This window comes from Ixodes scapularis, unplaced genomic scaffold (genome assembly GCF_016920785.2).
Source record: "Ixodes scapularis isolate PalLabHiFi unplaced genomic scaffold, ASM1692078v2 PGA_scaffold3__209_contigs__length_174095766, whole genome shotgun sequence".
Taxonomy (NCBI): domain Eukaryota; kingdom Metazoa; phylum Arthropoda; class Arachnida; order Ixodida; family Ixodidae; genus Ixodes; species Ixodes scapularis.
The window spans coordinates 95,761,903-95,778,871 of record NW_024609868.1 but is presented as its reverse complement, the minus strand read 5'-3'; the positions used below and the strand labels follow the sequence as shown (position 1 = coordinate 95,778,871).

General features: G+C 47.3%; 1 pseudogene; it reads right to left on the bottom strand.

The window, feature by feature from the left end:
- Nucleotides 1–447: 447 nt before the first annotated feature.
- LOC121837229 lies at nt 448–15,890 on the bottom strand (annotated as a pseudogene).
- Between the last annotated feature and the right edge of the window lie 1,079 nt (nt 15,891–16,969).

The window sequence follows — 16,969 nt, the reverse complement described above, 5'->3', positions numbered from 1 at the left end:
AGTAACTGCGTTTGAAACGCAAGTTTCGTTACCTGCGGGGTGAATATGGCTTCGGAAATCAACACAGTTCGCGAAAAGCTCGTGTTACGCTTTTATTTGCTGCTCCTGTCACCCCGAATAAGACATGTAGCGTCCTCCTTAAGCCTTATTGAGCTGGACTTGCTCGATTCGGGGCCGCCAAAATGAGATGCAGGCGACGGACGCAACTTTCTCCATTTCTAAAGGAACAAAGGTTACAAGACCGCTCCTCCCCTTAGGGAGGACTATCGATACCCTTCTTGCTAAGAGTGCAGTATTGGATCTTTCGTCTCGTTGGATATTCCAGCTCGTTGGACATTCGGACACGCGATCCTCTTACGCTGCCTCGTCGCCCGGAATCCTCTTGTGTCCAGGTACCTGTCGTACGTCGGTGATAACTGCGTTCTTGCGGAGGAATTTGCTCGCGAGTTAGTATATCTTGTCCACCGCTGGGCTACGCTTTGAGTGGTGTCGTTCAACATCTCGGATTTCCGCTTGCGAGTCAGTGTAAACCACCTGCAGTGTCTTGTTTCGCAGGTTCAGCGGCGCCGCGTATAGTGGTGCCTTGTGGACGGCGTTCAACTCCGCCAGCTCCGAGTTGTCTCCTTTTGTTCCACCGGGGCAGTGCCTGATCCACTTCGTAGTCGAGAGTCCTTTCAGTCTCCCGTAGACCACGGTCCCGCAGACCCAGGTGGCGGCATCCGGGTTCACCGCTGCATCAGTGTACGCCGCCAAGTTCTGTTCGTCTCTCAGCAGCCACTCCACTTCCTCGAAATTATTCCTACCCTGGAGTTCCCCCTCTTGCACCTGCGAGTGTTCATGTTCCGCGATAGAGATTTTCCGTTCAGGGTCAGGCTGATCGTTTCCCACGGAGGCCGCGCCTCTGGGACGGGGTATCTTTCTAGGACCGGAACGTCGAAGTATTTCGCGATTGTCCTTCCCTCCGCCGTGTGCTGTAGTCTGGCTTGGTGGGACTCTTTTTGGAGACGGAGGACCTCCTCGAACTCCGGTAGAAAGACGCTTCATATAGCTTCTCTAGTTTCGTGTGCCCGAGTCGTCCCAGAATCGCCTCCCACAAAAGCACCCGAATCAGCCGGCACGCCCTCGACGTGGCGTACGCCATCTGTCGGCAGCGCATCTCACTACGCGCGCATCGTCTGTGAAGTGGCGGCGTGGATTGGCCAGAACAGGCTTATGTGTTTTTTTTAGTTTTGAACGAGGTAAGTCGATTTCTTGATTTTTAGAGCGCAGCTCTTAGGCGCCCGTTTCCGGCTTGAGCGGCGTCGTCGTCGGCGTCGGCGTAATCGTGCGGTGCATTATGAGACGCGTGACGTCACTGGTGACGGCACTGATGACGTCATCAGTGACGATAGTGATGACGATGCTGATGACGTCATCAGTGATGATGACGTCATCTTTGACGGTTATGTCACGTGACGTCATTAATGACGATAATGTCGCGTGACGTCACCCATGATGTCACTGATGACGTCATCACGATGATGATGACGTCATATCAATGACGTAACCGTCATCGTCACGTGACCCCCGTGAGGTCACATGACCCTCGTGAGGCAATGGCGGCGCCGCTCGGAGGGAGGAGCAGCAGACAGGATGAGGAGGTGAGGTTGGAGAAGGGGTATACCTTCCCCTCAGTACCCTTCCCTCCTCCTTTTCAAGAGCTGCGCTCAAGTTAGGCGTTTCAGGGAGTTGTCAACGGCTTTCATTTTTTACAGTAATCTTCCACCACCTGCTTGCACTTTCGTAAATTGCAACGCGAGACGTTGAGAAACCGATTTTTGCGTGACGTCTAAAGTGCCTTAAGGGGTAACTGCAAAGAAAACAGTTTTTTTCTTTTTTTTTAAACAGCCTAATTGGGACAAGCATGTAAAAACCAATTTTTCCGCGAGAAAAAAAAAATTGCAGCAATATTTATTGCGTGAGACTGATTTTAATTTGCGGTTATTTCGTCCGTTTTAAATCGCGCGCCATGAAGTTGGGGTTCTGTGACGTTTAGCCCCAATTGGCTGCTATATATCTCATTGGCTAAGAGTTTGGTTGACAGCTTACATCTTGGTTGTTAAACCTTTGTTATATCTTGCAATTTCCTTTTGTGGGGCATATTTTTACGTTTAAAGAATAAACCATGTAATGAACGCTATTATTATTTACAAAAGGCGTAAAAGACGGGAACTTCCGTTTGGATTAATACCATAACAAACAAAAGCTTCACCATTCCTTCATGGCCGCCGAAGTCTCTGCTCCCGCCTGCCTCGCCTACCTCGACTAGTCGTTTCGCCGAAGTGATCAGTGTTTCGTGCTGACCCAGGTGATCGAGTGAGACTTCTTAAGTGAAGTAGTGTGTGTTTAGCAGCTGTCGCGTGTGTTAGTGATAGGAAGGGACGCGGGGTTTGGGCTTTCATTGCATGGTTCTTTGCTTGCTTAGCGTGTTTTTTTTGTTTTTTTTTGCGAATATTGACTTTTTGGAGATGTCAGATGAGTGATCCTGACAGCGAGCCTTCCAGCAGCCATGTCGCCCCGAAAGGAATGCTATTTGGCTGGAGGTAATCGGGCGTTCGCGTAGTGACAAACATGTTCAGTTACGTTTTCGTCATATCGCTCCGTAGGCCGTCGAGATTCGCACCGGGTGCATCGAACGTCCGCGACTAGACACAGCTGTTACGTAAAAAACCTGGCACGGCCAGGTTATTGCATAATAGCTCTCCGCAGAAGCCTTCGGACGTCCGAATTCTGCGTTAGCCGACAGATTTTTCTTTCTCGGCTTCCGAACCATCTTGCGTAAAGTTGTTTGAATGGATGTGTACTGTTATCGTAAATCTTGGCTTGTGATCGCAGCTTTGTAGATTATCGTATTCGTTTTGATGGAGAGACGCAAACGACGGGCGTAACAAAATCGGTTGCATATTCCGCATACCTTGCAAAAGCTCCTCCCCAGTCACCTTGCGAAAAGCGCAAAACACGGAGTCCGCACCGTCCCGACTTCCCAGTCTTTTACCTCCTTTAGAGCAGTTTGTACCTGCTAGTAGGTATGTCTACTGAAACCGAAACTTGAAACTAGGGGCAGTGCCAGAGCCAAAAGTTACCAAGTTCAGAAAGCTTGCTCGCCCTCCTCAATTTCTGAACTTTCAAGTGATTGTACCATAATAAATGCACAACGCCTCTTCCCAAAATAACAAAAAAACACTATGTTCACTACATAAAAAAATGGTCTCAGTTCATGCATCTGTCGGCAGGTAGGAAATCTTGCACAAATTTATTCAAACCGCACGATGAGTGCAACACGTCGCTGGGCAAACGCAGTCCAACACGAAGCATAAAAACGTCAGATTTAGGACAACAATTCGTAGTTCATTCATTAACGATGAAATTTTGTTGAAAACGCCCGCAGCTTTTTACTCACGATATGCGTCGGGATTCTTCCACATCTTGAAATGGAGCGAAGGAAGATTTACTGTTAAAAACACTCGCTCCGTCCTCCCGGACCAGTTTGACTGGACCAGCTGACGACGACGGGACTGAAACCGTTGAACCTCATCCCCACAACAACCAATTTGCGCTCCGTGTTAGTGTGGGTGTCTACTTCCAAGCAGTGCACCACACACACCACGAACGTTTCAGTTCTTTGTCGCATCGCCGTGTTGCACCAAACAGAACGAGATCGCCAAAGTCGACGCAGCGCTCTCGTGAACGTTGGCTTGTGGTTGCGCACTCGTGGACCCTGTGATTCCCTTTGCTTTCAAAGCACACACGACAATTACGAATGATACTTTCCGTCTTCCGGGAACATCACAAGGGCACTTCTAGGGTCACGTCTTCGCTATGTGCTCGCAAACCGCGCAGCTTCTCGTGTAGCGCCGAACCAAAACAATACCGGCGCCATGTTTAACGTGCATTGTTGTCTGATGTTACCGGAAGTCGAGACGCTGCGTCGTTCAACTCAGCAGCCAAGTCAACCCAAAAAAGCAAACCCAAGAGTTAGGAGCGGGGCGTAGTTCTCTTCCGCGGGGGACAAAAGAGTGGGAGTTTCAAATGTGGAGAGGTTCTGACTCCGACCAAATTAGGTCCTCTGACGTAAACATTGCTAATTTTTTTTTTTTTTTTTTTTGCGGAACATTTGTTTTTTTTTACACGCTTGTCCCAATTAGGCAGTTTAAAAAAAACACCTGTTTTCTTTGCAGTTACCATTTAAAAGTGTTTACATGCTGTAGAATGAGAAAACAAGCTATACTTTAGCTCATCTTATCCCCGAGCGGGGCCAAAAGCTAGGGGGAACACAAACGGAAATGCGATCTCACTACGCATTCTTCGCGCTTTATTGAATCAGTTGGTCGTGACCATGGTGGAAGAAATACATTTAGGTGATGACTCTGGCCGCTCTTCCCGCGGGGAGCGAGCGACCAGACGGTGTTCGGAGCTAGCCTCGAACCAGGAGTAGTTAGTTCCGCGCCGCCGGAGAGGGCGCTGAGCTATGAGCACCGTGGGTATGAGGTCCCTCCTCGGCGGCCACGGCGTCGGGGTGTGGTGGTGGTGTGCGGCTAATGGCTGGCCTCGTGTGTTGCTTTGGTGCTGTGTCGATCACACGTGCCACCATCGTGCACGAAGGTGAACCTTAACCCGAAGAAGTCATGCTATAAGGTTGGGATAGACGTGCTTCGTTGCCAACTGCAATTTGGGGTACCGAAGCTGTGCAGAGCTAGTGTCCTTGTTTAAAGCTCCATCGAATGACGCTCGCCTGGAGAAGTGGCGTCGTGTAATCACAAGAGCTGATTGCAAGTTACTACCTAGTGATCATGTTTGTGCCAAGCATTTCCCCGACGAACTGATATCGAAATGCTATCATGCGGAGTTCGGTGAGAGAGTTCTTCTCCAGGCTGCAAAGAGCTTGTGCTATCTCTAGACGCTGTTCCGAGCATTTTCGCTGGCTATCCGAAGTACCTTACACGTTACCTGTAATGCCTTGTAAGACCTGTAAGACGGGGTGACCCCATGTTGTGCGTGTATAGATAACAATTTATTTATCTCCTATAATCGCTACTATTGTTTGACTTTCAGTCACTGTGTTATCATTTAGTCAGTATATTATGATACTGTGTTGTCATTTCACTCACTATGTCATTAAAAATAAAAACGTTTACTGCTCACGTGGTTTGTATGTACCACAGTACCAGTTGACATCGTATGTAGAAACCATTTCTAATCGTAATATTTTTCTGCGCATGTAAAGAATTATTTAGGCCCCACTATGTAACATTATTAGAATTTATTTTTTCAATAAGAAGGCAGGAGCAAGGTAGGAAAAATCCCCCGGCCTCCTGTAAAGCCACTCAATGTGTGTAAACCATTTACGGAACTGTTACCGAACATGCTGTCGGACAAAACGCGTGAGCACGTCCCAGCTGTTCAACATAATTATTTTAAATTACCCTAAATTATTGAAAGCCCAGTACATTGTGTTGGGAAGTTTTGCATTTATACGAGTATTTTTTTCCCGTTGAACTATCATCGGAATGTTCTCATTTTAAAAACAGCAACAGCACGGGGGAAAAGGCAATCAGTGCCAATGCGCCAAATGAAATCCATCATTTCACCACACAGTGCACAGGGACTGAGTAAAGAATACACACTTTCCTTCACAAGCCCTCTATACAAGCTTTCACAAAGCCCATCTATACTTGGGCGCCATCTATCCCCGGGCGAGTGAAGCGCGCTCGGTGCGCCGAACATAATGTGGTCGCCACATCCGACAGAGAGTCATTACCTAAATGTACTTCTTCCACTGTGGTCGTGACACATGCATATAAACCCGAACAATAGCGTAACCGATAACCTCACTAAAAAAAGAAGAAAGGTTGAGGGTTTTACGTGCCAAATTAATGAAGGGTATCCGACACGCCCCAGCGGAGGACTGAGGACTAATTTCGACCACCTGGGGATTTTTCGGCTTTTCACTAAATCTGAAAGGGAACAGATCCTACGACATAACCAGTGCGCCGAGGAACTGAGGGAAAGGGGAGAGCACGCGCGGACGCCGGAACGCCAAGCTCTGATTTGAATAATAATACTAATTATAATACTAATGATTAGTGGGTATACCTAAAGCTAGCTGCATTTTTCTGCACTGCACTCGTCGAACGCGTTAAAACGCGAACGCCGGCGCCCGGCCTTTGGCTCCGCATTCGAACGCCTTCGACCAGTGAAATGGAGACAAGGGAAGCACTAGCTATACGTCTATTGACGTATAGCTATGGTATACCCACTAATCATTCCAATCTGAGCTCGGCGTTCTGATGTCCCCGCGCGCTCTCTTCTCCTCCTCTCCCTCAGTCTCTCGGCACTAGAAGAAACGACGCGCTCATGACATAATTGTTAGTTGCTCCCCGACCTGTCTTAAGAGGCCGAAAGAGCTCCAGTTTGACAAGAGTAGGTCGCTGGGCGGCAGACAAGTGAGTATTGGAGACGCTGTGCTGTAGTGCTGCGTCCGTTGTGACACGCTGTGAGACGTGCGTAGGCGGCGCTGCCTGGAGCCACTAGTGATGACGTCAGAGGATGAAAGGCGTGAGCCTTGCCTTCTATGTTGCATTGGTGCATCCCAGGCTCGGCACACAGTGACTACTCTTTATATGTTTGACCTCAAACACTATCTATTTATTTTTGTGCTCGTCCAAGGTGTTTCTGAGTGCTGTTAGGGCGTCACAAAATTCTGATGATGAAGCCAGTAAACGAAGTGCAATAATAAAACTTTTCACGAATGCGCCTTTAAGTGGCGCACTTAAAGCTCATTCACACTGTCTCATTTTCATACGTTAAGTTACGTTACGTCCAAGTCACTGAAACTTTCGTGTCTTGAATGTCGTGTGTCATGGTTTCTCCTTGACCTATTAGACTGGCTTAATATGAAGCACAGAGGTCCCGGTGACTTCAACATAATATTTCGTAACGTAACTTAACGGAAGAAACTGGGGCAGTGTGAATGAGCCTTCATCATACTCAAATGTAATAAATGTAGGTTTCAGGAAAAAAATAATGTAACCCAAAAAAAAATCCTTGGCCGGCTTTCTAGAATCCGCGTCTTAGCTGAGACGAGGCTTGTACTTCACGACTTACAACTAACTGATTACTTGTAATCAACTACATTTTATTGTAACTTTTGTGGTCGGTTTGCCTTGCTGCATACCTGGCCCGGAGGAATAACACGGAGCCAACGGTTTCAACAACAAAAAACTACATTTCATTGGACATCAACGAGACGATGAAGAATACTAACACAAAACCAACGAGCACCGGAGGCGCCGCCTCTGATCCTCCTTATCAAGTCGGCGCACGCGATGTGCGCGTGGCCGGCTTGATTCCTCCGCCACGCGGGAAAGTTCACCCATTGTGCCGAGCAGTCGGGCGACTTGTCTGGGCAGCCACCAGGGTGCCCACACTTTTTAACGCTTCAATTACTCTTTCTGCGGTAACGTTCGCTATGATTCCATTACTATTTTCCGGTAATCAACACCAAGTAATATATTATATCTGTCCAAAAGAGCTAAAATATTGAGCTGAGTTTTTTTTCGTGCCATATCTCTCCGTCTGTCCGGGAGTCACTCGTCTGTGTTGCAGCAAAGACGGACACTTTTTTGACCCCTAAATCACTAAAACATGTACCAAGATACCAGACGGAGTAGAATGTCAACGCGCTCAGAGACGTTTTAACTGTCGAGATGCCGAGAGTGCCTCGTTTCCTGAGTACGGGAGTCCAGAAAATACGCACACGCACGATTTTTTCAGCATTTCTTTCAGCTTTATTCAGTGAATACTTCTTCAACTTTATTCAGTGAATTCGTCTTTTTCAACTTTATTTGGTGAAAATAAACATGTTTTAATTATAAATTTGCTGAAAGCCACTGAAAACCACGAAATCAGTCACTTTTCTGGGAGCGCGTGGGAGAGGCGATGGTGCGTTAAAGTTAATACTCATGAAACAGGTTCAAGGCTGGTGATATTGCAATTAATGAAAAGGTGTAAGCGAGCGGGACAAGAATGACAAAAACAATCGCCGGAGAAGGGGAACAAGGGGGACAAAGGACAGACACAAATCTCCAAACACAGCTAGGTGACCGGTGCGCGACCGAAAAAGTCCGCCTGGTCCTCGTACCCTTGTTCCACTTCTCCAGGGACTCTGTTCGTCCTTCTTGTACCACTCACTTGAACTTGTGCATTATCATAATAACCTTAAAATGGGAGCCTTTCACCCTTGTTGGTGTTAGGCCGGTGGCAGATGACAAAACCCGTTTGCTTTACTGACGTCTAACCCCTGGGCAGGTTTGCTCATCTTGCGGACGCGGCCGCGGATGCGGCCAAAAGGGATTTTTCTGTCCCATGACCAGCTCCATGGGGACAAGGAAGTACCTAGCGTCCCCGCCTAATGGCGGAGAAATCCGTATCGCTTCAAGCACAAAAGCCTAATTTCGCTCGCAGAAACTGACTGCAGGGACTTTCAACTGGAGTCCAATTGACCGTCCCTTTATAATGTAGGAGCGGAGGTAAAGTTACGGCCAGGAAGGGTATAAATGATCCAAAATAAAGAAGAAACCACTCGAGATGAAAGCGGTGCCAATATAATTATATACCTCCGCCAGCACCGGCGTCTCGTGCTTTCTGCTGTTGTCGAGAGGTTAGACCGACGGTACTTGCCGTCGCAGCGTGAAAGTCCCGGGTTCAAATCGCGCCAGAAACTCTCTCTCTGTTTTCTTTTTTCTATTTGTCTGCACTCCTACTAAGAATGTAGACAAGGCCATATGAGCTCTATAAAATCATTGGGCGGGTAATTCTGACTCACCACTTTGTTGTTCATTACCTCGAAAGAGCGCATACACGTCTCTGGCTTTCTTTACCAACTTCCGCCACGCCTCCTGCATCTGCCGTCCCTCCTCGGAAAATTGACAATATCTTCCCATGCCCGTCTCTTCGTTCGCCAGGGAACTGTGCTGCTGAATTTCTCTAGAACTTGTTGTTTCCGTTTTCCAGCTGCTCTAATTAATTCCTTTTGTTGGTCCAAAGTCATTTTATGTTTTTTGTTAGAGAGAGGGTTTCGGATGGTCGACGCCTGAATAATTTTTGCATTCGGTCGTGATCGTCTGCTATTCTAACTAAAATTCAACAAGTAATGTGTTAATATTACAAAACGATTGCCACAACAAAATGTAAACAGTAAAAATAGACCTTTTATCACATTCCTTGCAAGTAAAAGTATGATCTCTTTTATTTCGGTTTTACTACTTTCTCATTTGACTTGCTGCCTTGCCTGTAGGATTTCGCTCAATCAATGCATTCACAGCTGCTAGTCTTTTTTTTTTTCTTTTTGCATATTTTGGGAAAGTCTTTTTTTTTTTAATTGTCACAACTGCAGTTTTTGTTAGTACTAAATAGGCGTCTCCTGTTATTGAAAGGAGTTGTAGCAAGAGCGTTGTATATTTAAAAACACATAAAATTGTAGTTGCTGGGGAAAGGATGCTTGTTTCGGCTCCGTTTGCGTGAAAGCCATGCCGAGGCTGTTACCTTGGTTTCCTTTTAATGGACATTATGAAATGATTACATCAGCACGTTAACTTGCCTAGGTTGATCTTTTTTTCTTTCTTTCCGGTGTTTCGATTGAACAGGTCGGACTAACACTAAAACCGTGTAAGGCGCAGTAGTCCAAGTGGATGATTTGTAAAAAGGATAAAACAAAAAAATAATAATAATAAAAAAACAGAAGTCCCTAGCGCGATTTAAACCCGGAACTTTCACGCCGCGACAAGTACCGGCGCTTTAACCTCTCAATCACAGCAGAAGTTTTTTTTTTTTTTTTTTTTTTTTAAACAGCAAGTTTATTGAGCGTTTGGAAGCGTCTTTCGAGCAAAAGCAGACAGCCGACACGCCGGCTGTTTTTCGGTTAGACTATGAGCAGCCTGGACGTTATATACGCTAACACTTCATATACACCATTCCCGGAGACGCCTTTCGATTGAGTCCCACTGCCCCTTGTCCTCTGGAAATCTTTTTGCCGCAACACTAAGAGTCCGCCTTAACTTGGCCGCAAAATACCACCATGCTCGCTTGGCACGGATGTCGCACTCGAGATACGCAGTTCGGGATCGCCAAATCGCGTGCTGTCCGAGCACCACTAAAACACGCAGCTCAGTTGGAGAGTGCTCCTTGCTCTCAAGACACAACCATTTGAACACGTTCCAGACAATTTCAAACTCTACAGTTAGGAGGCACTTCAGTTCCGCCCAAAAAAGGTAAGCGTTGCTACACTCCACAAACACGTGGTGTAAGGTTTCAGTCGCCCCGCACAAAGCACAGTTTAGCGACCACGGCACAAAGAATGCTTTTTTATCAAGCCACACTTTCATAGGGAGAACTTCAACATAAAAACGAACAAAGAAATCTTTGCTACTTGTAGGCACAGGCAGCTTTCTCAGCGGCTTAAAGACATCGGATGAGTTGGGAGCGTTTACGCACTGTCGGTACAACGGCACTGGTAAAACTGCTGAGACAGTGTCTTAGTAAAGTGTCTTCCGTTTCACCGTCAAAAGATACTCCCAAGAGAAGTGAACCAAGAAGAACCCGATTGAGTCAGCAACTTCCTTGTAATATCTGAGATTCCTCGATGTGGTCGCCAGACTCGTGGTGCTCAGCATCCATTGTTGCCGGTTTCCATATCCTAAGCAGTGGAATGCGGTCGTAAAAATTGGATCTCTTTGATCTCTAAGGAATAGAAAACGCTGCACATAAAGTTCGAGGGTCACATTCATGAGCCCGAAGCCACCGCTTTGCAGACTCCAAAAAAGGTTGCTCCTTCACATCTTTTCCATTCGGGATCGCCAAATGAACGTGGCCCAATGTCTGTGGATGCGTTGGCGTTCACTGTGTCTGCGCCGCAACAAACCACTTGCGCCACATACAGGATCGCAGGGTGTGACACCGCGTTGCAGACATAGCTTCTGGAGAACATTGACAAACGTCTTGCTGTCCAAGAAGACAGTTTTACTGGTATGGTCGCCAGTTTCTGTTTCCACTGTTTTGACGTAGGTACTGACAGATTCATGGGCACACCAAGGTACTTTTCCACGCCTGTAGACCACTTGACGCCCATGAACTCCGATGGCTTTGTGGCCCACTCTCCGAGCCAGCTCCCTTTCGACTTGTTCTTATTGAGTCTTGCTCCGGAACACCTACCGTAGCTTTCTAGTTCTTCCAAGACTGTTTCGATTTCTCGCTTTGAAGAGCACACAAAAGAAACATCGTCTGCGTACGCCAGGGGTTTTACAGATGCTCCCTCCAGGTTGAAACCGGAGATCGATTTGTTGCGCTGAACCTTGAGGCACAGTGGCTCCACAAGTTTGGTGACGTCGGGCAGCCTTGCCGGACAGAACGCTGAACCGAAACTGACTTATTTTCTTCCCATTTATTAAAAGCCGCGTGGTGATGCTTTTGTAGCACAGCGCTATCCAATCTCTCATCGCTTCGCCCACCCCACATCGTTCCAAAACATTCATGAGAAACTCGTGGGACACTCGATCAAACGATTGACTGAGATCCGTCTGCAGCACCGCTAATGGTTGATGACCTTCGGCTGTCGCTTCACAGACAAAACGCATGACGTGAAGGTTGCAATAAATGGACCGTCCTTTCAAGCCATATGTCCGGTGCTCTCCGATGACATTTTTCACTCCAATGTCCAGACGCCGTGCAAATATTGTTGTCATTATCTTGTAGTCTGTGCTTAACGAACTTACAAGACGGAAGTTTGTTACTTCGGGGATTTTTCCGCAGGTTTGTACTTTTGGAATCAAAACAGTGAAGCTGTCTTTCATCGATATGGGAAGTAGCTGTCTTTCTTGTATCTCTTGAAACACTGTCAGCAGAATGGGGCAGAGGAGGATTATAAACATCTTATAAAACTGGGAGCCTATTCCGTCCGGGCCCGGGGCCTTGTTTGCTGGTAGATTTTTGATTGCCCAGTTGACTTTTGCTTTACTGATCGGTTGATCCATGCGGTCCTTATTCTCCTCTGACACTTGCTGTAGATCGTTGAGAAAACTACCGGTAATGTTATTATCGATATCTTCTCTTCGAAACAACTCACTGTAGACGGCTGCAAACATTTCTTCAACTTCTGATTGTCTTTCTGCCACGACATCATCTGTTTCTTACTTTAAGTATTGTATTTTTTCCCCTCTTGTTCTTTCCAGCATTGCGAAAATTTTTGTCGGCACCTCTTCTTCGTTTAACGTACGAGTGCGGCTCCGGACTGCAGCACCATTTAACTTTTCTTCCAGTAACTTGAGAAGTTGTGCTTTACATTCTTTTATGTCACCCTGAAAACCTCCAGGGCTTTGTTCTTCTTCGACAATTAGTGTCTTGAGGGACTGGACCAACGCCCTTTTCTCTCGCGTGCGCTCGAGTTGTCACCTCTGCGAAAAGTCAGTTGCGAGTTCCTTCAACTCCAATTTGAAGTTCTCCCACACGCAGGCATCTAGCGGAGTTTCATTACCAAGTACCTCAATATTTTCTTTCACCATCGAAGCAAATTCTTTGTCTTGTGAAATGCTCATGTTCATTTTCCAGCTTCCATCACGTGCCTTGCTGCGAGGTTTTGCTCCAGACTTGAGAGAAAAGGAAAACAGCGCATGATCAGAGAACGAGACTGCGTCAGCCCTGTACTCCTCCCCTTGATTCAGCATTTCACTTGACAGGTAGAGTCTGTCAAGATGGGCGTGAGATGCTCCCTGCGAATGCGTGAAGCGAGGAGAAAAATCTTTCAGCGGGCTTGTGATGTCGACCAGGTCAAACTGTTCTACCACGCTTTTCAGCTTAGCTGCACTCGAATCGCTTATTGTAGCGTGGTTAGAGCGGTCACGGTTAGATAACACGCAGTTGAAGTCTCCGCCTAGAGTGACTCTTCCGGGCGTGTCCAAGATTCGTATTAAAGACTTGAAAAAAAGAGAGCGTTCAGCAGCATCGTTCGGTGCATAAACCAACACTAGACGAACTATTTAATTTTTAACCAGGCACTCAACTCTGCTGACGCGACTGTCCGCGCCAAGCTCACAATCAACAACGGAAAAGCACTTCTTCTTTTTGACAAGCATCGTCGTTCCTCCAGACGCATTGCCAAGAGTCAATGTGTGCAAACACCAAAACAGGTGTCCAAAGTACTGCACGAAGTCTTTTGCGTGCTCATTCGTGGAGATTCTCGTTTCCTGAATAAAAGCAACATCAATGCGTTTTTCTAGCAGCAGACTGAGTAGCCATTCCATACGTTTCCTTACTAGCAGCGTCAAAGGTGGCAATATTAAAAGGGTTCGAGTTTTTAATAATTTAATAAAGCATTGGAGTTGGGATTGCTTACACGTTTGGCAGAGCGTCGTCAATCGAACGAAGGCTGTTTCTTCAAGTGCTGAAGCATCCCGCTCTGTCAACCATGGTTGGCCTTGAGGTTCGGTTCCTTTCTTCCAACGGTTGCGAGTCACAAGAGTAAATCGTTGGTGAGCCGCAGTCGCGCGCGCTGCAGTTTTAAGCCTTTTAATTGGCGCTTCCACTCCGGTGACTTCTTGATCCGGGTTCCTATCTGCCCTGCTGGCCTTTCTGTTTTCCTCGTCCTTCATCTCGACCGATTCTGGTGTGACCTGTTCTGTTTGCGAGTTCGCTCCTGTCTTCGGCGACCGTGTCTTTGTCATCTTGACTTCTGCGATGCTGCTTGCTGGTGGTGCTGAATCGGATGCTCTGACGACGGCAGGCGACAATAGACCGATGTCACCAAGAGAACTGCGCAGGCGCGCGCATTCCGGAAGTGGTGCCGCCGCCATGGTACTTGTAGTCATCCCTTTCCGGCTTCCCGGCTACGTAGGGCTGCGCGTACATCATCGTAGATTATCGTTTGAGACGCCCCGGTATCAGCTTGATTCTTCTTCATGTCTGCCCTTCATAACATTGTGTTGTTTGTGATGCCTTAGTTTGTGAGCATCCGCAGAAAAGCAGTTTCAGTCGTCTTATCGCTTTGGAATCGCTTTGTCGTCTGCTTCGTCGTGTTCGTGAACGGGTGAGCCTACTGCCATTCACGCGGTGGTCGCACTGCGGCCACGGGAAAAAAACAATGACACCACTACTCGAGCATTCCGGCTGGTTGGACGTCTCAATTAACTTGGAAACAATGGCGCAATGGCAAACAACAAGAAAATTCGAGGGACCATCAGCTCGGTGTCGCGCCGCAGAGCCGCATCAAATGTGTTGAAGAAAAACTGTGCTTGTTAGAGGATAGGCTTGGGCATAAGCTTTAATCCACAATGAAGTACAGAGGAGCTAAATAGAATTTCTCGGTGAGCGGTAGTTTTCTAAAAGTTGTTTCATTCCGGTTGACAGCCTGTGCAACAGGGTACACCTTAACTGCGGGAGAAGCCTGCACAGAAAGAAGGAGTGATCTACAGAAAGGGCCATGCCTGACGCGCCGTAACAATTAGCATCTGTCAAAAAGAAGCCACTATATCAGATACCTGAATGCTTAAGGTGAGGATGATTTTTCGTGCACAGTTTTTGTTCAGTTTTATTTTGTTTGCGCAAGCTCCAAACGCTAACAATTGCCCGATGAGGCAAAGCTTTTTTCTGCGATCTCGATTGTTGTTAATACAGAATGGGTCAGTAACACCAGCCTAATAGGCGACAACAAAATGAATGAGGTTCGGTTGTTACACTTTTGGCGGTAAGTGTTGCACTTCTAAATTGAAATATGTGGTGTTTTCACGTTTATATATATAAAACAAGTAAAGACTGCTTTCGGAAAAAAGTTGCTTTATTTCAAGCGATGTATATCGGGAATCGCTGCTCTTTTTTAGTGATTGTCGAGATCTTTTGAAGCACAGCTGTGCTTGAAAAATGTCGTCGCTATAATAGTTATAACAACCAAAAGACATCGAGCGAAGAGTGTATTAAAAATGGCCTCCGCAAAGCAGTGCGGAGGTCTTATTTGAGACAGACCGACGGATAAACCGGTATACGAAACGAATGCTCAGAGACATTCTAGCGTACGGAACACTTTGGTTTGCTCTATGTCTCGTGCCCTGTAATCTTACACATTTTAGCTGACGTGCATTAGGGTGGATATAAATTATGAAGCAACCGCGAAACAAATCGTAAAACGCTCATTTTCCTGCCGATCTGTCCGGTTGTGTTTACCTTTCTTTGCCATGCATCTTTCTTTCGGGAAGACATAATATCCGAGGCCCATGTGCCTGGTGCTGTTACTATAGCTCCGTGGAATACAACAGATGAAGCCACAAATTGAAAATCATGAGTAAACACCAGGCTAAAAGTCTCGTGCTAACCCGAAAATTTGCAAACGCCGGGCGTAGAATCCGCATTGACGCGGCCGGAAAACTGAGGAGAACTACAGGTACCAGAATGCACCGCGGCAGTGGTGGCGTCGCGCAACTCCTGGTGAGATCGGTCTATTCAGACGCCTTCCCTGTGGGAGTCGCGGCAATGGTCTCCTCCATTTCATCTTGGTCCACCAGGTTGTCGACGTCCTGCAGTTCATTCGGAGGCCTCGTTTTTGCCGCGTACGTCTGGATACAGTTGTCCTCCTCATGACCGTAAGTGCGGCATGTCCTGCACCACGGCGTGCGACACTGCTTGCTCATGTGTCCTACCTTCTTGCACCGTAAGCACTGAGGTGGGCGGCCTGGAATGGACACCAACGCTGGCATTCTGAGGATGTTGATTTGATACGGGATAGCGTCTGCTGTGATACCTTCCTTGAGCACCATCGTGACTGTTCGCGTTGTTGTCTCCTCATTCTCAAAACCTGGTTGCCTCTACTTCTCGCGCACGATTGATTTCACTTTACCGTGCGACTCGAACGTCTTTTGCACAGCTTCGTCGGGAACGACGACGGGAACCCAATGAACTTTGAATAATTTCTCATTCACATTCGGATCGATGACCAGGCAGGTCTTGCCCTTGACGTTGAGCACTGCCGCATGTAGCAGCTTCTCCTTCGCTGCCGCGTTGTGCAGGGTGCGCATCCAAACGTGGTTGTACTGGAAGGCACTGAAGCCGGCCACGTCATTCATGTCAACGACGTCCTTCAGAACGTCGCGAAAGTCGTCGATGCGATACGGTTTCGCTGATGGGTCGCCATGTAGAAAGACTGAATTAAAATAATAACGACCTGGTTAGCAGCGTAGGCAGAATGACACGGTAGTCCTGGGGAGTCAAATTTTCCGAAACACCTGTTGAAACCCAGCTAGGGTAAGCCATAGAACGCGCTCCGCTGGAGCTCATCATTCCTTGACCGCTCGCTTCGGCGTTCGAAAAAAGAATGGATCACAGCAGAAGGCACGAGGCGCCGGCGCTGGCGGAGGTCTATAGATATACTTAGGGTGCCTCCATGTGCGATATACTGCCACCGCTTTTATCTCGCGTGTTTTTTTTTTTTTTTTTTTTGGCTTCTATGTACCGTCCCTGTCCGTAACTTTACCAACCGCTTCCACAGTATAAAGGGGCGGTCAACTGGACTCCAGTTGAAAGTCCCTGCAGTCAGTTTCTGTGAGCGAAATTAGGCTTTTGTGCTTGAAGCAATACAGATTTCTCCGCCATTAGGCAGGGATGCTAGGTACGTTCTTGTCCCCATGGAGCTGGTCACGTGACATAAAAATCCCTCTTTGCGCTCCACTGGAAATGGAAAGGCCCCTGGTTCGATACCAGGACCAGGCGGATTTTGGCGGTCGCGCACCAGCCACCTATAGCTGTGTTTCGAGATTTGTGTTTGTCCTTTATCCCCCTTGTTCTTCTTCTCCAGTGATTATTTTCGTCAAGGCCTAAGTGCCCATTTTAGGCGCGCGGTAGTCTTATCATCTGAGTCTTCGCACAGCGAGCCTTGCGCCTCTCCAGCCGTTGCTAG